The 22478-nt window shown below is 47.5% G+C and overlaps 1 protein-coding gene across 3 annotated transcripts in view; it reads left to right on the top strand.

The window, feature by feature from the left end:
• Window positions 1–832: 832 nt before the first annotated feature.
• Window positions 833–22478, top strand: part of LOC309622256 (uncharacterized protein) — a 44029-nt gene continuing 22383 nt past the window's right edge. The window contains exons 1-5 of one of the 3 annotated variants that reach the window (XR_014240647.1): window positions 833–2893; window positions 3209–3538; window positions 4369–4588; window positions 5897–6477; window positions 13537–14256. The gene's annotated coding sequence lies outside the window, so the exon portion shown is untranslated. Of the gene's footprint in view, window positions 2894–3208; window positions 3539–4368; window positions 4589–5896; window positions 6478–13536; window positions 14257–22076; window positions 22255–22478 lie in introns of those variants that run through there. The other 2 variants (XR_014240648.1, XR_014240649.1) reach the window with 2 other exon arrangements.

The raw sequence follows: 22478 nt of genomic DNA, 5'->3' as shown, positions 1-22478 counted from the left end.
AAAGAATCACTTTGTACACTAGAAAAATGAAATTAATAACAGCGAAATACAGTAATTGAGGGGTGAAGGAACAAAAAAAGGCTGACATGTGGAAAATAAATAGGAAAAGGTCAGGAAAAGTCTTTCCCTGTCAGTAATCAATACAATAACCATAGATAAAACTGTTCAACGAAAAGACAGCACAAGTGAGTGAACTTCAGGCAGTCACCTTAGCGCTGGATGCTCTGGCCAACAGTTAGCCCCGTCTGCACATTTTCATAGACAATCAGGCCATTGTCGTCGGTCTGGCTGTCTGGTCCGGCCCATGGCAGCAACGACGTTTCCTTGTGTAAAACTGTCCTGTCCCCTTTGGGGTAAAGAGCCCTGGGAATCTCTTGGCCCACAGACTCCCAACTTATAAATCCAGGTCACACGTGTCTCTATATATACTAAAGCCACTATGCAGGGCTTTGCCAAGACCCTCCTTCTTGGCTTTGGAGTTCCGGGCCTTATTGATGGTGACCGAGGCATGCATTTTACTTCTCAGGATACACAACGCTGGGCTCTTGAACGGCATTCAGTGGACCTTTTGCCTCCCTACCCGGCCTTAGGCTGCAGGACTCAGAGTTCCAGAGTGGCTTACTTCCACAAGTTCAAATTCCATTACACGAAAATGGCACGTTTCAGTCGCCAGTCACACGCCAGAGGTGAATTGTAGTATAGCGTCTGACTGCGTCCTTTGATGTTTGACTGCTGAGGGCTTTTAAACGTCAAGCCTCCCTCTTTCCCAATGCCCCACACTCTCTCCTTTGGCGCGGTTGTAGGGTGGAGGGGAGGAGGAGTGGGGGTCAAACTACACTAGCTACTGCCAGCACAAGGGAACTGTCATGCTGGCCCCATCCACTAATCACAGTAGAACTCCCAAAGCAATTTCTTCCTTTCCTGACTCTCTCAAGTCTTTTTTGGAGCAGCTTGAAAAGGCTACCCTGCTCTCCCCCCAGAAGCCTCCTCATGTAAGGAATACACTTTGCATCGCGTCTCGGTAGTGTGTGTGTGTGTGTGTGTGTGTGTGTGTGTGTGTGTGTGTGTGGTGTCACCAGTCTTGATTGACCTTTGAACCCAACTTGGGGTAGGGGTCCATACTGACTCAGGGTGGCAACAACAGCTCTTCTCGCCAACCTTCCCAGGAGCGCAGTGCAGAATGTGTGCTTCCCATCCGTGAAACGTTAGGGTCTGTCAAATTAGATGTCCTGGATCCCAAGGCGGTGTGCTTACTGGAAGTAAGGGACATAGCTTATGTTCTCCTGAACGTGAAGTTACAGCTAACACCCACTCTTGCTTCTGTGCCCAGCGACAATAGTAAGTGGGATTAGCATAAAATAGTTGCCGATTTCTTCCTCGTTTTAAGCATTCGTTACCCTTGACCACTCGGCTAAGTGGGGCTGAGTACAACAAAAAGTCTCGGACTGTTGACCGAGAAATCATTCTAGGAAGCCTGTCCTGTTAACGTGTGCCATGCTGTATTAGTCTGCTCAGGCTGCCCTAATAAAATGCCATAGGCTGGGCGGCTTAAACAAGACATTGGTTTATTTCCTACAGTTCTGGAGGCTAGGAAGCCCAAGGTCAGGGTGCCAGCATGGTGGAGTTCTTGGTGAGGGCCCTCGTTTTGGCTTGAAGATAGCCGCCTTCTTCCTGTGGCTTCACGTTGGGGTGGTGGGCGGAGAGCACCATCTATGGTCTCTTCCTGTAAGGGCAGTGATCCCAACGTGTGGACCGCAGCCTCCTGACCTTACCGAAACTGAATGACCTACCAAAGACCCAGTCTCCAAATACCATCTCCTGGGGGCGGGGTGGGGTGGGGGACGGGCTTCATCGTATGAATTGGGGAGGCAGGGGATGTACACAATCCAGTGCAGAGCAGGTGCTCAGCCCAGTCTTTTTTTTTTTTTTTTTTCAGCCCAGTCTTTAAAAGAAGTATCTCTCTCTGTCTCTGTCTCTGTCTCTGTCTCTGTGTCTCTCTCTTCCCTCTCTCTCTCTGTCTTCACTTCTTGGCGGCTGGAAGTGAATTGGGGAGCCCTGATGAAACACTGTCCGGCTCCTGTCTTTACTGCTTTCTCTCCACTCTCCATTCTCACTGCATCCATATCGACTTTGTATGTCCTTTTCTAAGTAGCTTTAACCGCATTAAAACCTCCAAATTCTCTTGCTCTCTCTTGTGGGAGGTTTTAAGCGTTGCTGAGATTTGATCTATACACCTTCTCTCTCTCTCTCGTTTTTGAACTAAGTGTGTCTCAGTCAGCGTGAGCTGCCCCAGGGTGGCAATTGGGGAACACATGCAGGTTCCCATACCCCAGGGCGCCGCCCTATAGGGACACTGTAGCTTTGCTCTTGCAGTGGTGGAATGAAAAGGAAGGGATTCCTGTGGGCTCACGGAGGCTCAGGGTGAGCTGGGCCTTTAAGGCTTCCAGGGAAGCTGAAGACCTTGGTCACTCATTGGACGGCGGTGCTGTCAATCCTTGGCTGCTGGCAAATGAGCTTAGAGCCGGCGCTGGAGGAAGTGGCCCTTGGTTGACCCTTCCAAGGTCCGCCTCCCGTCGCCAGCCAGTCAGGCTCTTTCCCGCCCTGTGCGCAGCGGCCTCGGCGCAGTCTCGGTGGGGCGCTCCACAGGCCGGCGGTCTGCCCTTCCCGTGGCGGGGCCCCCAGAGGCATCTTCGCAGACTCTTGTCCCCTGTGCAGCCGGCTTCTCTGCAGCCCCCACCCCGTGCCGGAGGCCCCGCTGCCAACAGCGTCCCCTCCCTCAGCGATACTCAGCCCGGCGGCCGCCATCTTCCCCGCGATCTTCACTGCAGCCCGATCCGTGTGTGGCGCGTCCGTCCTGCCATGTCTGCCACAGAGGAGCGAGGGCCGATCCCAGGTGGCCAGGCCGGAGCTGGTGGCGGGGCGGGTGGCGACCCCAGTCCCCTCGGGGTCCGCGCATCCCCTTCGGGAGGGATGGATGGAGCCGAGGGGGCCGCGGCCCTTCTGGCCTCCCTGGGGCTCTCCAGAGCCCTTCACGGGGAGGATGGTGGGCAGGAGGCCGCCCAGGCCGCAGTGGAAGAAGACTGGGATGTAGAGCTGGTTGAGGAGGAGGAGGAGGAGGAGGAGGAGGAGGAGGAGGAGGTGGAGGAGGAGGAGGAGGAGGAGGAGACGGAGGAGGAGGAGGAGGAGGAGGAGGAAATTTTTGAATTAGAGATCGAGGACCAGGAGGAGGATGAGTACCAGTCAGAAGAGGGAGACGAAACTGAGGAAGAGGTCGAGGAGGAGGAAGAGACACAAGAGGAGGACGAGAATGGGCACGAGGGCGCGGGAGTGGTCGCGGGCCACGGGCCCCCCATGGCGCAGTTTCAGTCCCTGTTCCGGGATCCGGTCCATTGCCGTGTGCACCACAGCCACTACAACTACCGTGTCCTGGTCGGGCCCCACGCCGGCCGCGTGATGGTCAGGCGCCGCTCCCGACGGCTCTCGGACCCTGCAGAGGATGCCGCGCCTCCTCAGGAGCAGGAAGACCTGGGAGAGGCAGGTGAGGTCTGGCGGGGCGGGTACCAGGCAGAGGGCACCCCGCCCTGGGAGCCGCAGGAACCTGCAGAGGGGGCGGCATCCCAGAAGGCAGAGGAACCGGCGGCGGCGGCCGAGTTCTGGGCGGGCGAGGTCCTGGCTGATGCCTCCGAGTCCTGGGAGGCTGGGGCGTGTGGACCTGACGACGGGGCCGAGGCTGGCGAGGGGCGGCCCAGTCCCCAGGCCCTTGCAGCCCCTGCTGGGGCATCGGCCTGAAAGGCAGGCCGCGCTCAGCGCTGGCCTCTGGCGGTTAAGCAGCGGGTCAAAGCTCTCAAAAACCTTCAGGCACGATATGCACAAGTAGAAGCCCAATTCTCTAAAGACCTTTATGATCTTGAGAAAAAGTATGCTGCTCTCTACCAACCTAGGGGCGAACAAATGGCATGCCTCACTTTTGGTTGACGGGCTTCTAAAAATGTAAAGATTCTCAGTAGGATGACCTGAGAAAATGATGAAAGGTCACAGGGGCACTTTTCAGTGGTTGAGGAATCAGTGAGCTTCGCGGTAGAACTTGTCTTTAAATCGGGTGAACATTTTCCAGTGACGTTCTGGCAGAAACATACAAAAATGCTCTGAGAATCAAATGATTTCGATCCCTTCTCCAAAGGGCCAGAAATAATCAGCAGCACAGTGTGTGAGATCTACTGGAAGGAGGGGAAAAATGTTGTGAAAACTGTCAAGCAGCAGAACTGTGAGGCCCATGGAAGTGTTGTATCAACCAGTAGGAACATGGCCAGCTCTTCTTTTTATTTATTTATTTATTTATTTATGTTTTGACATATTTCTCTTCTCCAGAACCTCCTGAGGGCAGAGAACTAGATTCTGCTGCTGATTTTAAATCGGGAAATGTTTCCCACCACCTTGTGATGCCAAAGTCCGTATCATTCGACACTAAAGAAGAGAGTGCACATCAGTATGAAAATGCTGAGGAAGAGAAAGAGGATGGAAAGGAAAAAGCAGAAGAAGGACCCAAAGTGGGTACGGTCTCAGCAGAGGGCAGCTCTGGAGAATACAGGTATTATTGTATAGTGCAACCATTCCTGACATATACCTGTTACTAACAGCTTTATGTTTTGTTTTGTTTTGTTTACATACTTAATTTATTTTTGGTTTATTTTTTTAACATCTTTATTGGAGTATAATTGCTTTACAGTGGTGTGTTAGTTTCTGCTTTATAACAAAGTCAATCAGCTATACGTATACCTATATCCCCATATCTCCTCCCTCTTGCGTCTCCCTCCCATCCTCCCTATCCCACCCCTCTAGGTGGTCACAGAGCTCCAAGCTGATCTCCCTGTGCTATGCAGCTGCTTCCCACTAGCTATCTATCGTGTTTTAAATTTTTTTTGTAAAGTAAATAAGAAAAAATTGTTGAAATTTAGTTTTGGAAAAACAGTTTAATGTTACTAATGGACTTGTATTCTAGATGATATAGAAGGAAGTGTGTTCTGAAAAGTATTTCATTTGCAGCCGCAAGTCCTTTGTCCTGTAGCTTTAAGACTACTACAGATGGGAAATTTATCAGACCTGGAAATAGAGACCTATATGTTTTTAGAGGTCTAAAATATAGAGACCTATATTTTTAGAGAATGGTCACCAGAAGAAGCAGCTAAAGCGAGTAAGCTGTGCACTAGCGGTACCTTCATCCCCTGGCCACAGAAATGGAGTCTCTTGGAATAACAATGCCTTTGAGAAGGTGACTCCTTACAAAGTAGTAAAACGTTAAGGATTTCACATAAGACTGCATTTCATGAGTAGTTCACAAATATTAGTTCAATTTAGATTTTTTATTCAAAAGAAGAGAAAATTAGCCATAGTAAGATTATTGGCTATCCCTGAGTCGGTAATTCAATCTTAGTTTCTCCTTCCTCTACCCATTCATCTTTTCCTTTCTCTGTCTCATCTCTCTCTCTCTCTCAGTATCACGCTCTTTCTTTCTCCCTTTCTTAATGTTCACACCTGTGGATGTTTGATAACAGCCTCATTCTCATTTTACAGATACGGAAACTGAAGGTCTGGGATTATAAGGGATTTATGATTTGTGTAAGGAGCATAGGCTCTTAAGGTGGAAAGACATTTAAATGGCAGAGTGGCCTCTCAAGAAAAAAATCTAGCATTTATAGTGGTGGGCAAGAGAGAGATGAGGTTGGTGTGATGAAATGATGTGCACCCTGACAACCAAGGCTCTGGGTTACAAGAAGAAAACATCTTGTTCTCTCCTTGGAGAGCCAACAGATGTACATAGTATTGACTCATATTTAGAAAGTCCCTGCTGCATGTTATTGGTGTACAATTGTTAATTGACTCTTATCCCATCCTACAGTTGGAAGGCATAAAAAGAAGTGGACGGCGAAAGAAGAGATGAATTTGTTCTTCACGGATATTCTAGTTTTCATTAGCCCACAATGCAAATTTTGTTCCAAAGTTCAGCATCCCAAAATGATATTAAGTGACATCTGACTTTATTCTGACCTTTTACAGATAAATTTGATAGTATTGTTCACATTGAAAATAAAAGCTTGTTTGACATGAATAAGCTGCAGATTTTTTTTTTTAACCTAAATAACACTGACTCCAACGTATCTTTGTTCTATTTCTTTCGGCCCACCTTACTGTCATTGAAAGGGATTTCTTTCAACTATTTGGTAAGCCTGTTTCAAATCCTTTTATTGCAGCCTCAAATAAATTAAAATATTAGATTATAAACAAGTTGTGTGACGAGAGAGATGGTGGCCCAGCCTCTAGTACGTGTTATTGAAAGGACCTGACGGACGACCTAGCTTGCCTGGAGACCAGATGGCGCTATTGGCCTGCCATGGAGCAGCAGCAGCAGCAGCTGGGAACTTGTTTGAAATGCAAATTCTCAGACCCTGCTCCAGACCTACTGAATTGGATATTCTGAAGGTAGGCTGCTAGCCATCGGGTTTTACAAGTCCTCCAAGTGCTACTGAAGCACACTAAAGTTTGAGAACCACTGCTTTAGAGCAATGGGGGAAACGTTTAAGTACACCTACGGTAGGACCAGCCTTAATTCACTGACTTGGTACTGTTGCAGGTAAACTGAACAGGATGGTAAGATCTGGACTGAGGAAGACACTAGAATTCTCAGGGGCCTGAGACACAGAGAGCTCCCGGAGGGATGTGTTACTTTCCTAGGGTTACCGTAACAAATTACCACAAAGCAGGTGGCTTAAAACAACCGAAACTTATTCTCTGACAGTTCTGGAGGCCAGAAGTCTGAGGTCAAAGTGTCGGCAGGGTTGGTTCCTTCTGGAGGCTCGGAGGGAGAATCTGTTCCATGCCTCTCTCCTAGCTTCTGGTGGCTGCTGTCAATCCTTGGCATCACTCGGCTTGTAAACGCATGATTCCAATTTCTTTCTTCATCTTTACATAGTGTTTTCCCCTGTGTCTCTGTTTCTGTGTTCTTTCTCTTCTTATGAGGACGCCAGTCATACTGGATTAAGGGCCCGCCCTAATCCAGTGTGACCTCATCTGATCTTTATTACACCTGCAAATACCCGATTTCCAAATAAGGTCACATTTACAGGTTCCGCGGGTCAAGACTTCAACATATCTTTTGCGGGGACACAGTTCAGCTTATAACAAGGGGCAAGGATTCAGTAGTGGAAGGGAGAAAAAGATGAAGGAGAAACCTAGTTCCAAAAGGATAAAAGCATTATGATACCATGCACGTATGAAGTTTAAAGACATGCAAAAGTTATTAGATTGATTATAGATACATGTATTTGTAGTAAAAGGCATACATAGGAGTAATGCATACATATGTAGTATGCAGAAAGGTGTGTATGAGAACAATAAACTTATTTAAGACGGTGGTTAAATGTATGGAAAGAGAGGGAGAATTCAATTGGGGAGAGGTACACTGGGTTTCAATTTCATTTGTAAGCTTACGTTTCTTAAGACGGCTGATGGTTGCATGGGTGTAGCATTCTCTGTACCTTTGTCGAGGTCTGAAATATGTCCTAATTTAAAGAAAATTAAAGGAGGAAATGGGCCTAATATCTGGAACTTCTTTAAGGGAAAAAGGTGAAGTGGTACTTGAGCAGAGCAGAGGACCATAGAAGGGGAGAACCAGGGGTCTGAGGGTAGAAGGCCTTATTTCTATCTTTAGTTAAGGCTGCTTGAGAGCTTGCTAGTTAGCATCAATACCTTCTTCTATTTTCTATGCTAGTGCCTCACGTATCCTAGGGTAGATTAACATTATTTATTTACGTGTGTATCTCCCCAGCTGCCTAACGTGTGAGCTTCTGAATTGTTTGGAACTTAAAGGCTTTTATTTATTTCTCTCTCCTAAAGCACTGTGTTTCCTTCTTCGTAGATGCTTGATAAAGGTCTGTTAAAGTGAAGTTAGTGTAAGGTATCCGCAACCCTTTCCCCTGTCACTGGGGTTGACATTTAAAAATGCATTATCCTGTAGTAACACAGGGTATTCCTTATGGCTAGAACAACAACAGAAAGCGGCACAAGGCCTTTTGTCACCATTGTTTAATGAAGGAACAGTCCAAGTAGAAATTTATCCATGTAGGGTCCCTCGAAAGGCCTCAAATTGGTTTGCTTCTGTATGGTTCATGCCATGCCAGCAGGGTGTGTATGTGTGTATTTCTGTGTTAATACAGTTAATGTATTAACTATAGTTAATATTAAAGGCCTTTACCTGGGCTTAAGAATTTTCGGAGGTTCACTTTATTTATTTATTTATTTATTTATTTATTTATTTATTTATAATTATTTTTTGGCCACGTCGTGTGGCATGCAGGATATCAGATCCCCGACCAGGGTTCGAACCCGTGCCCCCTGCATTGGGAGCGCAGAGTCTTAAGCACTGGGCCGCCAGGGAAGTCCCGGGAGGTTCACTTTCGACAAACGCCTGCACACCTCTTTTTGAGATACGCCTTTTTTGGTGCATGCTGGGAGTCCGTGTCCCTGCCCCTTACCGAGCTCCAGTTCCCTAGGGCCCTGAATTTACTCCCCAGGTGGCCCCATGTCCCAAGCCCCAAGAGGCATGTGTGTTCCTCTTCACTGAGTCTGTGCTTCTGAGAGCTGAGTGGCACTGTCAGTGTTATACTCTCAGGACTGAGAGGTATCTACGAGGTGCTGGCTGTGTATACAGGGAACAGGACACGTGGGCTACGTTACCCACATGTATGCACCTGAAGCCTCTCATGTTGAGGGAGGAAGCTCAGGCTTGCTGCTCTGAGGGTCTGCTGTAGCTCTAACGTATCAGGCTTCTCTGAGTCTCTGAGAGACGGTCCTTAAATCAGGTCAGGGACGAATCCTGCATTTCCTGTTTCTCTGGGTGTTTGTGGGTTTTTCTGTGTCCACACGTATAAAAGATGTTCTCAGTGAGTCCCTCAACCTTGAAAACTTTGTGCTCCTTGTAGGAAAAGACCTGTCTTGTCCCTCTCTGCCTCGTCCAGGAAAGGTTAGGATGTTCTGATATTTTCCTTGCTTATGGCTCCATCATCTGAAAGGATTTGATCGAAAAAATCTCCTTTTATTCCACTACCTGAGAGGTGACCATTGGGAGAAAAACAGAGGGGTAGGGTGGGTGCCGGAGTTGGAAACAGTTTTCTGTACCAGTTAGGGATATTCTAATGACACTAAAGTTAATGATGAAGAATCACTTTTACTCTAAACCACCTATTTTCAGATGCTCATAACTCCAAGGAATACAAATGAGTACACGTTTACAAGTCTAACAGGGCAGGATTCTCAGACAATGGTGTTCTGGGAAATGTGGTATTATCAAGTCCTGTGAATCACATCATATAGTAGGATCTGTTTTGAGGCATAAAATGTACATTTCTTAGAAGTCTGAGCAATGAATTGTGTGTGTTTACAGATAAGGAATTGATATCATCACCAAATCTATGAAGAAAATGAGTTTAAAACGATTCTAAGAGGCACCTAAAAGTTGGCTCTTCCCTCTCTCTCTCTCTCTGTCTCTCTGTCTCATCCAATTAGTTATTTACTCTGCTGCCTTTCTCTCCATTTTCCTGCGTTATTTTAGACCGCATCACTTCCTGACAAATTATGAACTGGTTCATGTATACAGAAGATAATACAGCATATATGTAAGGTATATCATAATAATATAAAAACCTGTGTACCCACCACCAAGCTTGAGAACTAGAACACGGCTAATGCCTTGGAAGCCCACCTGTGCCCTTCCTGCGTCATCCCCTCATTCCTTCCCTGAGGTAACCACGATCCTGAACTTTGTTAATAATTCACTTATTTATACATTCACGGCAGAGGAATGTTCCTTTAAATAATGTTATTTCTTGTCCATTTTGGATTTTATGTGAATGTAATTATACTAGATGTATTACTTGCCTTACTCTTTCTCCCCCCCCCCCAATTTTGTGTTTGTGAGATTTATCCATGTTGATGTGTGCAACTGTAGTAATCAGTTTTCATTGCCGTATAGTTATCCATCGTATGAAAATTCCACAGGGTGTCTATTTCCTGTTGATGGACATGTGGGTTGTTTCCAGTTTTATGCTTTTGCAAATTATCTTGCGACGAATTTTCTCACTCATATCCCCCTATGCCCACATGCAAGAGTTTCTGTAGTTTCTCAGTTGAGGGCAATTTTACGCACTGCCCCCTCCGCCCCAACCAGGGTGACATTTGATAACGTCTGGAAACATTTTGGTTGTCATAACTGAGGGTGTGCTACTGGCATCTAGTGGGTGGAGGCCAAGGATACTGCTAAACATCCTACAATGCACAGGACAGTCCTCTACAACCCAGAATTGTCTTTCCAAAATGTCAACAGCTGAGTAACCCTGATCTAGAGTATAGGCCTAGGCATGAAATTTCTGGGTCGTAGGGTCTGCCCAAGTTCAACCTTACTGGTAACACCAATTATCTTTCAAAACAGTTGTACTAGTTCATACTCCCAACAGCAGAGGATGAGATTTCTATTGGCTCCACATTCTTGCCAACTCTTAGTATCATTACCTTCATTACTTCTTGCCTGAACTTTGCCCTAGTCTCCTAACCTTCTCCTACCTCCATGTCTTTCCCCACAGATACATGCTTCATATACTTGCTAAGTTAACCTTCCTAAAACCCAACTCTGGCCATGCCAAATTCCTGTAAGAAAATTTTGATGACTCTACTGCATACACAATAAACTTGGCATTTAAGACGCACACAAAAGGGCCCACTAGCTCTGTAGACCTAGTAATACCAACTTATTAGGTGGTATTCAAATAAGCCGTGCCCTTTCTCTGCTCTCTGCAGCATGTGTGTTGTTGAACACTTACCCTTTCTTAAGTCAGTTCTACATTCATTTCTAGGTCCATTAATTCAGCCAGTTATTAAATCTTTTAAATTTACTGAGTATTTGTCTTTCTCTGTCTCACTTGTTTCCCTTAACATAATACCCTGCAAGTCCATCCATGTTGCTGCCGATGGCAAAATTCTTTTTTTATGGCTGATTAGTATTCCTTTGTATATATACATCACATCTTCTTTGTCCATTCATCTGTTGACGGACACAGATTGCTTCCATACGCTGGCAATTATAAATGACCATGCTATGAACATTGGGGTGCATGCATCTTTTTGAATTCGTGTTTTTCTTTTTTACAGATATATGCTCAGGAGTGGAATTGCTGGGTCGTATGGTAGATCTATTTTTAGTTTTCTGAGAAATATCCATACTGTTTTCCACAGTGGCTGCACCAATTTACAGTCCCACCAACAGTGTAGGATGGTTGCCTTTTCTCCACGTCCTCTCCAAAATTTGTTACGTGTGTCCTTTTGTGAGGTGATGTCTCATTGTGGTTTTGATTTGCATTTCCCCGACGATTAGTGATGTTGAACATGTGTGCATGTGCCCATTGGCCATCTGCGTTTCCCCAGAGACAGGAGTGGAGACTTCATTATTAAGGCTACAAGAAGCCATCATGGGGGTCTAATCTGGGATGTAATTTGTGTTTTAGAAATGTCACTCTGAAAGCAATGTGAAGAAAGGTCAGCGAGGAGGAAGAATGGAGTGCTCATTATAGGAGTGATTTATGTGAGAGATGCTGAAGTTCTAGACTAAGGTAGGGGTATTGAAAGCACATGAAGAAGTGTGTAGAACTGAAAGGCAACAGTTGATTGGCTATGGGTGATAACTGGATGTGGAGATACGGAAGGTGTTGTAAGCGTAGAAGAATAAGCGGTGGTAGATGTATTGACAACTTAGTATGCCTGAGTGTGATCAGGAAAAGAAGGAAAAGAGGAGAAACCCCAGGGAATTCCCTGGTGGTCCAGTGGTTAGGACTCGACAGTGGCCCGTGGCCCGGGTTCGATCCCTGTTCTGGGAACTACGATCCCAGCAAGCTGCGCGGCACGGCCAGGAAAAAAAAAAAAAAAGAAACCCGAAACCAAATCAATGGTGACACGAGGGAGAGATAGAAGAGGGAGAGTGCAGATGGGCAAAAACCAGAGAGGCCAAGGAATAGGAGGGCTCAGTGAGATAAAAGAACACGTGTAGAGAGAGTAGAAGAATGAGAGAGCAGCATGGCTAGGCGCTTGCGGTCCAAGACTGGGATATTTTCATTTTAGAAGTGAGAGGTAGAGTAGTTTAGGGTAAAGAATAAACCAAAGTGTGTCCCCACCCCTCCCCGCCCATATACACTGCAGATGCTTGGACAAAATGATCGGAAATGACCTTTTCATTTTTGACAAGCAAGTATTGTCTCTACGAGGATGCCTGAGTGACCAGAGACAAGGGGTGCAGGATTAAGAGCAGTAGGGCTGGGCTCAGCTGACCCACTGCTGTTGTGATGGTTAGTTATAGAGGGATCCCCCACGTAAGTATGTGGCTTAGTTCTATGTGGATCCGCCCCGTAAGTGAGAAGAAAGCACTTACTGCAATAGAAGGAAAAAGAGGGGGAAAGGAGAGGGGAAACGAAGGTGTGAAGATGCTCTGCTGGTGAAGAGAAGGAAGGAAATTAAGAGAAACATTTAAAAAACGTGTGATTCTAAAATGGTTGAAAAGAAAAAGTGGGGTGCTTGAGAAGGGGTCGAGGTGGGGTAAAGAGTTCAGTTTTTAGCTGTACAAAACACTCAGCCACCCCAGGAAGTTCCATGCAACTAAAGCTTTGCAATATGCTGGGCACAAGCAGTCCCAGCTCTTCTCACCAAATACTGAAGGAAAGGGGAAGGGGGAGAATGTTTGTTTGAATATTCTAGTTGACCAAGAGTGAACCTGAAATCCATTTTGATTTCAACACTTTTAAATGGCATGCCTCACGAGGTCCAGCGCTGGTGAATATGACTGAGGTTTATCTGTTCATTGCCCATCTGGCTTATGTGCTCTGAAGAAGCCTCTTTCTGACCTTGCTTCATCAAGGTACCAAGATGGGAAGGACGAAGGGTAGTGAATGAGTGGAAGCATTTCCTCTTTCTCTGAGATATTTCTATTCTATGTGGCAATGTTCAGGGTAGCGGAAAGAAGAGAAGGCCTCTAGCAAAAATGTAAGGCTTTTTTCCCCCACATGCTGGGGCCAGAATGCTGGAGCATTACAGTGGCCTGCTCTCCAGGGGCTCACTGCCTTGAAGATCCGATACACTGACCGTTGCCTTCTTTTCCCCTTCAATGCTGTCAGCCAAGAACCCTCACTTCAACTGTGCATCCCTTAGCTATGGGAGGGGGGCTCCTGGAGCCCAATTTCTGTCCTGATGACGGGCCAGAGCCGGGCCACGACATGCACAGGTTGAACCTCCTCTATCCCTTCCAGAGGACAGGCGCTCTGGTTGACTGGAGGCCCGAGGGTCTGGGAATGACCACCAGTCAACTATGTCCTGATTCCTCAGAGGTGTCCAGATCTTTCAAACTGCAGATTCAGCCCGGGCGGTCAAATTACTCCTTTCACCACAAAAAGCAAACTCTTGGGCATACGCTGTTTCAAGTGAAAAGCACATTTTGCGTTTTTGCAGAGGGGAGGCGCAGGGCGGGGTGCCCCACGCCGCCGACCCCAGGCCCAGCTCTCCAGCTGCCAGGGAGCTGGAGCTGGGGCTGACCAAGGAATGACTGCGGACGCCAGAAGGAGCAGAGGGCTGGGCGGCGCACAGGCTGCGGTAGGAGGCGGGACCGCGCATCTCGTTCAATGGGTCCCGGCGCCTGCCGGATTGGCTAAGCTCGCTTGCCGTCGGGGTGGGCGGAGCCAGTTGTGCGCCGGGCTTGGGGCCCGCCCAGCGGCAGCCGGACGTGCTTCAGACCCCGCGCTCTGGGCAGCGGCTGGGTGCGTGGTCCGGTTGCTGCGTGGAGTGAAGCTGCTGGGCTGCTGCTCTTCTTGCCGCTCCCTGGCTCAGGGCCGCTGGTCGACCCCCACCCTCCCCACTCCCCTTGGCCTCGATGTTCTCACCTTACAGGTGGCTCTTGGCCGAAGCACGAGGTCCGCGCCCCGCTCCTCTTGGTTATCCCGCTCCCCCCCCCCCCCACCTCGTCTCTCTTCCTCCCGGTCCGCAGCGGTCTCCAGGGTTCTCCGACGGTCGGAGCTCTGGCGTCCCGACATGCGGCGGGCCGCTGTGCTCCTGCTGCTCATCAGGACCCGGCCCTTGGAGGGCGACGACCCGAAACCCAGCTGGAAATTCCGCTTTGATTTCTAACCTCTCCTCGTCTGATGTTCCTGACGTCGTTCTGGACTTCTTCGATTGGTAAGCGGGGTCGGCAGGCTGCCATGAGCTGGGAGGGCGGTGGGTGAGTGGGCGACCTCTTAGAAGGAGACGGCTGGAGCCGATGTGGGCCTGCGCTTTTGAACCGCTGCCCACGCGCGCTGCCTGCTGGCCAGTCCCTAGAGGAGTTGGTGGTGGGGATGGGGACGACCAGCTGCGATGGAGCCCCCTTGCTTCAGCCCCTCTGTTGCTGTGGTGCCTAATAGCGCTGAAGTGGCGGGGTTCGGGGAACTACCGCCCCAGGGTCCACCCCTCCATCTCCAGGGACTGAGTTCTCCTCAGCCAGGTATACTGGCCCCTGTGTGTGAGTGCGCGGGGAGGGGGTGATGGTGCGGTGAGGGCTAAAGGCAGTATTCTGTGCTGAGCTGACGGCTGGTAAAACTGGGAGGGCCTCGACCGGCCTAATCCCAGATTCCGCTCCCCACTCTGCTCCGCCAGATAGGGTCCTCTAGCAACAACGCTTCTTATTAAATGCACCAGATGCATTCCTGCTTATTATCCCTGAATAGTGTTTCCTTGTCAGCCAGCAGAACGATTCAAGCAAGCCAATCACATCCTTGCTTAGGAACCAGGGGGTACCTCACCCTCGTGATACTGCAAAGCCCGCTTCCCCCAGACCCTTCTGGTTCACGCTGTTCCAGAATGCAACCCCCATGTGTCCTGCATGGCCTGCGATGTCCTCCTCTCCTGGGCTGCCCAAGAGGTGGGTCACTGGGCCTCCGACCCTGTCCCCATAACCACCCAGAAGGTCTGGACCACTCATGATTAGATGGAGATAAAACCCACAGCTGTAAATTTGCACTGCTAGAAATCTAAAATATTCTGAGGGAATTTGTACAGAGAGAAAAGACAAAATAATAATAATTCCATGCAGCGCAAGTGGCAGCACCCTAGCAGAAGATGTTTTCAGTCCACCCACCTCTGGCTTGGGGGCCCAGCAATCTTCTGCTGTGCCACTCTGTTGCCTATGCCTGTGTTGCAGTGAAAATCCTGATCATCCTAATGATAGGGAAGAGCAACCATGGCACTTTTGTGACACGGTGATGAAATTAAACCCAACTTAAGCCAGAGTCCTTAAAACTTATTAAGCAACCATTGCCATAGGGGAGGCCCCTAACCCTAATGAAACTGATTTGATGCTGTCTGAAGGAAGAAATCTATAAATATGAGCAGATTAGAGAGGACACCCCCTCACACACACACACACAAAGTACATCCAGTGACAAACGAGCAAGCAAAAAGAATCAGAGAGAATGAAATTAGAAAACTTCAATACAGAGGGAGGCAACAATTAAATCGATACAAAGGTGCACAATTTAATCCAGTTGGAAATCTAGAATTTGCTAAAAGAATTTATACCTGGTAAGACCTTTGTCCTTGGCAGACATCTGTCTTCTCACTGTGTCCTCACATGGCCTTTTCTTTGTTCAGTGTGGGGAGACAGAGAGCTCTGTGGCATCTGTTCCTTTTCTTATAAGGATACCCCCCCTATTGGATTAGAGCTCCAAGCTTATGACCTCGTTTAACCTTGAAGGCCATATCTCCAAATATAGTCACATTGGGGGTTAGGGCTTCAACATACCAATTTGGGGGGAACAGAATTCAGTCCATAACATTTTTTTTTTTTTTTTACTTTTGGCTGTGTTGGGTCTTCGTTGCTGCACGCGGGCTTTCTCTAGTTGCGGCGAATGGGGGCTCCTCTTCGTTGAGGTACACGGGCTTCTCACCGTGGTGGCGTCTCTTGTTGTGGGGCATGGGCTCTAGGTGCGCGGGCTTCAGTAGTTGTGGCCCACGGGCTCAGTAGTTGTGGTTTGCGGGCTCTAGAACTCAGGCTCAGTAGTTGTGGCGCACAGGCTTGCTCCGCGGCACGTGGGATCTTCCCAGACCAGGGCTTGAACCCGTGTCCCCTGCATTGGCAGGCAGATTCTCAACCACTGCGCCACCAGGGAAGCCCTATATATTTTATATATAGTAGTTTATATCTGCTAATCACAAACTCCTAATTTATCCCTTCCCCACCCCCTTTCCCCTTTGGTAAACATAAGTTTGTTTTCTATGTCTGTGAGTCTGTTTCTGTTTTGTAAATATCAATAAGTTCATTTGTATCATTTTGTATTAGATTCCACATGTAAGTGATATCATATGATACTTGTTGTGGCTCACGGGCTCTAGAGCACGGGCTCAGTAGTTGTGGCGCACGGGCTTAGTTGTTCTGGATCTTCCCAGACCAGGGCTCGAACCCGTGTCCCCTGCGTTGGCAGGTGGATTCTTAACCACTGCGCCATCAGGGAAGCCCTCAGATGAATTCTTAAGAAGAATTCATTTATATGTCTTTTATATATATATGATATGTTCTTGATCCTTTCATCTGCCCAAAACACTTAGGTTGTCTCCATTCCTTGGCTATTGTGAATAATGCTGCAATGAGCATAAGAGAGCAGAGCAGAAATCACCTCCTTTGGATCTGTTTTCAGGAGTGGGATTGCTGGCTGATCTGCTAGTTCTATTTTCAATCTTTTGAGGAACCTCCATACCGTTGTCCATAGTGGCCGCACCATTTTACTTTCCCACCAACAGGGCACGAGGGTTCCCTTTTTACCACACTCTTGCCAACACTTGCTATCTCTTGTCCTTTTGAAAATAGCCATCCTAATAGGTGTGATGTCTTAATTACAGTTTGATTTGCATTTCCCTCAGGGTTAGTGATGTTGAACACATTTTCCTATACCTATTGGCCAGTTGTATGTCTTCTTTGGAAAAATGTATATTCAGACTGTGTACCCTTTTATTAATTATTTGTTGGTTTTGTGTTTGTTTTTTTGTTTTTTTTTTTGATGTTGAGTTGATTGAATTCCTTATATATTTTGCATATTATCCCCTCAACAGATAACATGATTTGCAAATGTTTTCTTCTGCTTCATAGGTCAGTTGCCTTTTCATTTTGTCGATTGTTTCCTTTGCTGTGCAGAAGCTTTTTAGTTTGATGTAGTCCACTTGTTTATTTTGTTTTTGTTGCCTTTGTTTTGGTGTCAGTTCAAAAAAAAATCATTGCCATAACCTATGTCAAGGAGCTTACCCCTGTGTTTTCCTCTAGGAGTTTTACAGATTCAGGCCTTACGTTTAAGTCTTTAATCCATTTGGAGTTCATTTTGGGGTATGGTGTAAGATAAGGGTCCAATATAGTATCTTTGCATGTGGATATCCAGTTTTCCCAGCACCATTTATTGAAGAGACTCTCCTGTCCTCGTTGTGTGTTCTTGTCAAATAGTTGAGCATATATGTGTGGGTTGATTTCTGGGCTCTATATTTTGTTCCATTGGTCTATGTCTATATCTGTTCTTATGCCAGTACCATGCTGTTTTGATTACTATACCTTTGTAAAATAATGAAATCAGGAAGCATGATGCCTCCAGGTTTAGGTTTGTTATTTGGGGGGTGGTTCATCAAAGGGTACAAATGATCAGTTATAAGATAAATACATTCTAGGGATCTAATGTACAGCATGCTGATATAATTTAAGATGTTGTGTGGTATGCTGGAGACTTGCTGAGACAGTAGATCTTAGTTTTATCCCACACACCACCCCCCAAAAACCTTTAGCTATGTGAGGTGATAGATGTATTAATCAGTTTCACTGTGGTAATCATTTAACAATGTATACATACATCAAGCATCACACTGTTCACCGTGAATATAGAAATTTTATTTGTAAATTATACTTCCATAAAGTTGGAGGGGATGGGAGGAATGTGTGTCCTGTTCACATGGAAAAAATTAATTACTCTAAACTGTCAGAGGTAAAGCACAGGATTTGGGTTACTAGAAGAATACATTTTAAGTCAACTGTCTTCAATAAACTCAATGAGCGAAAGGAAACAATGATCAAAGAACTAGGAAACAATGAGAAAGATGTATCACAAAGAGACAGATATTATAAATAGGGACAAAATAAAAGTTCTTCGGCTGCAAAGCACAGTAAGTGAAATGAAAAATTAATAAAAGATGTCCAACAGCAAATTTGACCAGGAGAAAAAGAATCAGCGAGTTTTAAAAGGTTAGTTGAACTATCCAGTCTCTGGAAAGGAAAAGAGGAGCAGAAAAGCAAAGAATGAAGAATAATGAGCAAAGCCTATGAGACTTATGTGCATCAGCAAGCTTATCAATGTACACATAATGACACTTGCAGAGGCAGAGGAGAGAGAGAAAGGGGCAGGAAATCATTGAAGAAATGATGCCTGAAAACCTCCAAACTCGGAGGAAAGACATGACTCTACACACCCAAGAAGTTCCACAAACTCCAAGCAGGATAAAATCAGAGATCCCCACCTAGGCACACCATGCTCAAATTATCAAAAGTCAAAGACAAAGAGTGAACCTTGAAAACAGCAATAGAAACAACTCCTCACCTACAAGTAATCCTCAGTAAGATTTGTGCCCATTTCTCTACAGAAACCATAGAGGACAGCTGGCATTGGAATGACATATTAAAAGCGTAGAACAAATGAACAAAAATACCCTTTCAACCAAGAATTCTATATGTGGGGAAAACGAAGGGGAGTTAAAGACATTCCAAGACAAACAAAAACTGAGAGAGTACATAGCTAGTAAGCTTGCCCTACAGAAAGTACTAAAAGGAGTCCTTCAGGCTGAATTGAAATAATGCTGGGCACCTATCTGAAGCAATATGAAGAAATAAACCACAAAGGCCAAGGTAACTACACAGGTAAACGCAAAAGCCAGTATTGCTGTACTTTTGGTTTGTATCTCCTCTTTTTGTTCTCATATATGATTGAAAATACAAATGTATAAAGCATTAACTATAAATCTCTGTTAATGGGCACCAAATATACAAACATGCCATGTGTCACCATAATTAAATAAAGAAATGTGGCAGAGCTGGGGAAAAGCAGAGTTTTTGAATACTATTGCAACTATCTCCGTATTAATACAAACTTGATTATTATAAAGTTAAGATATTAATTGTAACTCCCAGTGTAACCACCGACACTGCCCCCACAAAAAGCTCCAGCACTATAAAAAAACTAAAAAAGGTACAGAGAAAGGAGTGATAAAGAATCACTTTGTACACTAGAAAAATGAAATTAATAACAGCGAAATACAGTAATTGAGGGGTGAAGGAACAAAAAAAGGCTGACATGTGGAAAATAAATAGGAAAAGGTCAGGAAAAGTCTTTCCCTGTCAGTAATCAATACAATAACCATAGATAAAACTGTTCAACGAAAAGACAGCACAAGTGAGTGAACTTCAGGCAGTCACCTTAGCGCTGGATGCTCTGGCCAACAGTTAGCCCCGTCTGCACATTTTCATAGACAATCAGGCCATTGTCGTCGGTCTGGCTGTCTGGTCCGGCCCATGGCAGCAACGACGTTTCCTTGTGTAAAACTGTCCTGTCCCCTTTGGGGTAAAGAGCCCTGGGAATCTCTTGGCCCACTCCCAACTTATAAATCCAGGTCACACGTGTCTCTATATATACTAAAGCCACTATGCAGGGCTTTGCCAAGACCCTCCTTCTTGGCTTTGGAGTTCCGGGCCTTATTGATGGTGACCGAGGCATGCATTTTACTTCTCAGGATACACAACGCTGGGCTCTTGAACGGCATTCAGTGGACCTTTTGCCTCCCTACCCGGCCTTAGGCTGCAGGACTCAGAGTTCCAGAGTGGCTTACTTCCACAAGTTCAAATTCCATTACACGAAAATGGCACGTTTCAGTCGCCAGTCACACGCCAGAGGTGAATTGTAGTATAGCGTCTGACTGCGTCCTTTGATGTTTGACTGCTGAGGGCTTTTAAACGTCAAGCCTCCCTCTTCCCCAATGCCCCACACTCTCTCCTTTGGCGCGGTTGTAGGGTGGAGGGGAGGAGGAGTGGGCGTCAAACTACACTAGCTACTGCCAGCACAAGGGAACTGTCATGCTGGCCCCATCCACTAATCACAGTAGAACTCCCAAAGCAATTTCTTCCTTTCCTGACTCTCTCAAGTCTTTTTTGGAGCAGCTTGAAAAGGCTACCCTGCTCTCCCCCCAGAAGCCTCCTCATGTAAGGAATACACTTTGCATCGCGTCTCGGTAGTGTGTGTGTGTGTGTGTGTGTGTGTGTGTGTGTGTGTGTGTGTGTGTGTGTGTGTGTGTGTGTGTGGTGTCACCAGTCTTGATTGACCTTTGAACCCAACTTGGGGTAGGGGTCCATACTGACTCAGGGTGGCAACAACAGCTCTTCTCGCCAACCTTCCCAGGAGCGCAGTGCAGAATGTGTGCTTCCCATCCGTGAAACGTTAGGGTCTGTCAAATTAGATGTCCTGGATCCCAAGGCGGTGTGCTTACTGGAAGTAAGGGACATAGCTTATGTTCTCCTGAACGTGAAGTTACAGCTAACACCCACTCTTGCTTCTGTGCCCAGCGACAATAGTAAGTGGGATTAGCATAAAATAGTTGCCGATTTCTTCCTCGTTTTAAGCATTCGTTACCCTTGACCACTCGGCTAAGTGGGGCTGAGTACAACAAAAAGTCTCGGACTGTTGACCGAGAAATCATTCTAGGAAGCCTGTCCTGTTAACGTGTGCCATGCTGTATTAGTCTGCTCAGGCTGCCCTAATAAAATGCCATAGGCTGGGCGGCTTAAACAAGACATTGGTTTATTTCCTACAGTTCTGGAGGCTAGGAAGCCCAAGGTCAGGGTGCCAGCATGGTGGAGTTCTTGGTGAGGGCCCTCGTTTTGGCTTGAAGATAGCCGCCTTCTTCCTGTGGCTTCACGTTGGGGTGGTGGGCGGAGAGCACCATCTATGGTCTCTTCCTGTAAGGGCAGTGATCCCAACGTGTGGACTGCAGCCTCCTGACCTTACCGAAACTGAATGACCTACCAAAGACCCAGTCTCCAAATACCATCTCCTGGGGGCGGGGTGGGGTGGGGGACGGGCTTCATCGTATGAATTGGGGAGGCAGGGGATGTACACAATCCAGTGCAGAGCAGGTGCTCAGCCCAGTCTTTTTTTTTTTTTTTTTCAGCCCAGTCTTTAAAAGAAGTATCTCTCTCTGTCTCTGTCTCTGTCTCTGTCTCTGTGTCTCTCTCTTCCCTCTCTCTCTCTGTCTTCACTTCTTGGCGGCTGGAAGTGAATTGGGGAGCCCTGATGAAACACTGTCCGGCTCCTGTCTTTACTGCTTTCTCTCCACTCTCCATTCTCACTGCATCCATATCGACTTTGTATGTCCTTTTCTAAGTAGCTTTAACCGCATTAAAACCTCCAAATTCTCTTGCTCTCTCTTGTGGGAGGTTTTAAGCGTTGCTGAGATTTGATCTATACACCTTCTCTCTCTCTCTCGTTTTTGAACTAAGTGTGTCTCAGTCAGCGTGAGCTGCCCCAGGGTGGCAATTGGGGAACACATGCAGGTTCCCATACCCCAGGGCGCCGCCCTATAGGGACACTGTAGCTTTGCTCTTGCAGTGGTGGAATGAAAAGGAAGGGATTCCTGTGGGCTCACGGAGGCTCAGGGTGAGCTGGGCCTTTAAGGCTTCCAGGGAAGCTGAAGACCTTGGTCACTCATTGGACGGCGGTGCTGTCAATCCTTGGCTGCTGGCAAATGAGCTTAGAGCCGGCGCTGGAGGAAGTGGCCCTTGGTTGACCCTTCCAAGGTCCGCCTCCCGTCGCCAGCCAGTCAGGCTCTTTCCCGCCCTGTGCGCAGCGGCCTCGGCGCAGTCTCGGTGGGGCGCTCCACAGGCCGGCGGTCTGCCCTTCCCGTGGCGGGGCCCCCAGAGGCATCTTCGCAGACTCTTGTCCCCTGTGCAGCCGGCTTCTCTGCAGCCCCCACCCCGTGCCGGAGGCCCCGCTGCCAACAGCGTCCCCTCCCTCAGCGATACTCAGCCCGGCGGCCGCCATCTTCCCCGCGATCTTCACTGCAGCCCGATCCGTGTGTGGCGCGTCCGTCCTGCCATGTCTGCCACAGAGGAGCGAGGGCCGATCCCAGGTGGCCAGGCCGGAGCTGGTGGCGGGGCGGGTGGCGACCCCAGTCCCCTCGGGGTCCGCGCATCCCCTTCGGGAGGGATGGATGGAGCCGAGGGGGCCGCGGCCCTTCTGGCCTCCCTGGGGCTCTCCAGAGCCCTTCACGGGGAGGATGGTGGGCAGGAGGCCGCCCAGGCCGCAGTGGAAGAAGACTGGGATGTAGAGCTGGTTGAGGAGGAGGAGGAGGAG

This window comes from Balaenoptera borealis (assembly GCF_965194805.1).
Source record: "Balaenoptera borealis genome assembly, contig: HAP1_SCAFFOLD_1915, whole genome shotgun sequence".
NCBI classification, from domain to species: Eukaryota; Metazoa; Chordata; class Mammalia; order Artiodactyla; family Balaenopteridae; genus Balaenoptera; species Balaenoptera borealis.
The sequence above is the reverse complement of the archived record's forward strand: the minus strand, read 5'-3'. Positions and strand labels throughout refer to the sequence as shown.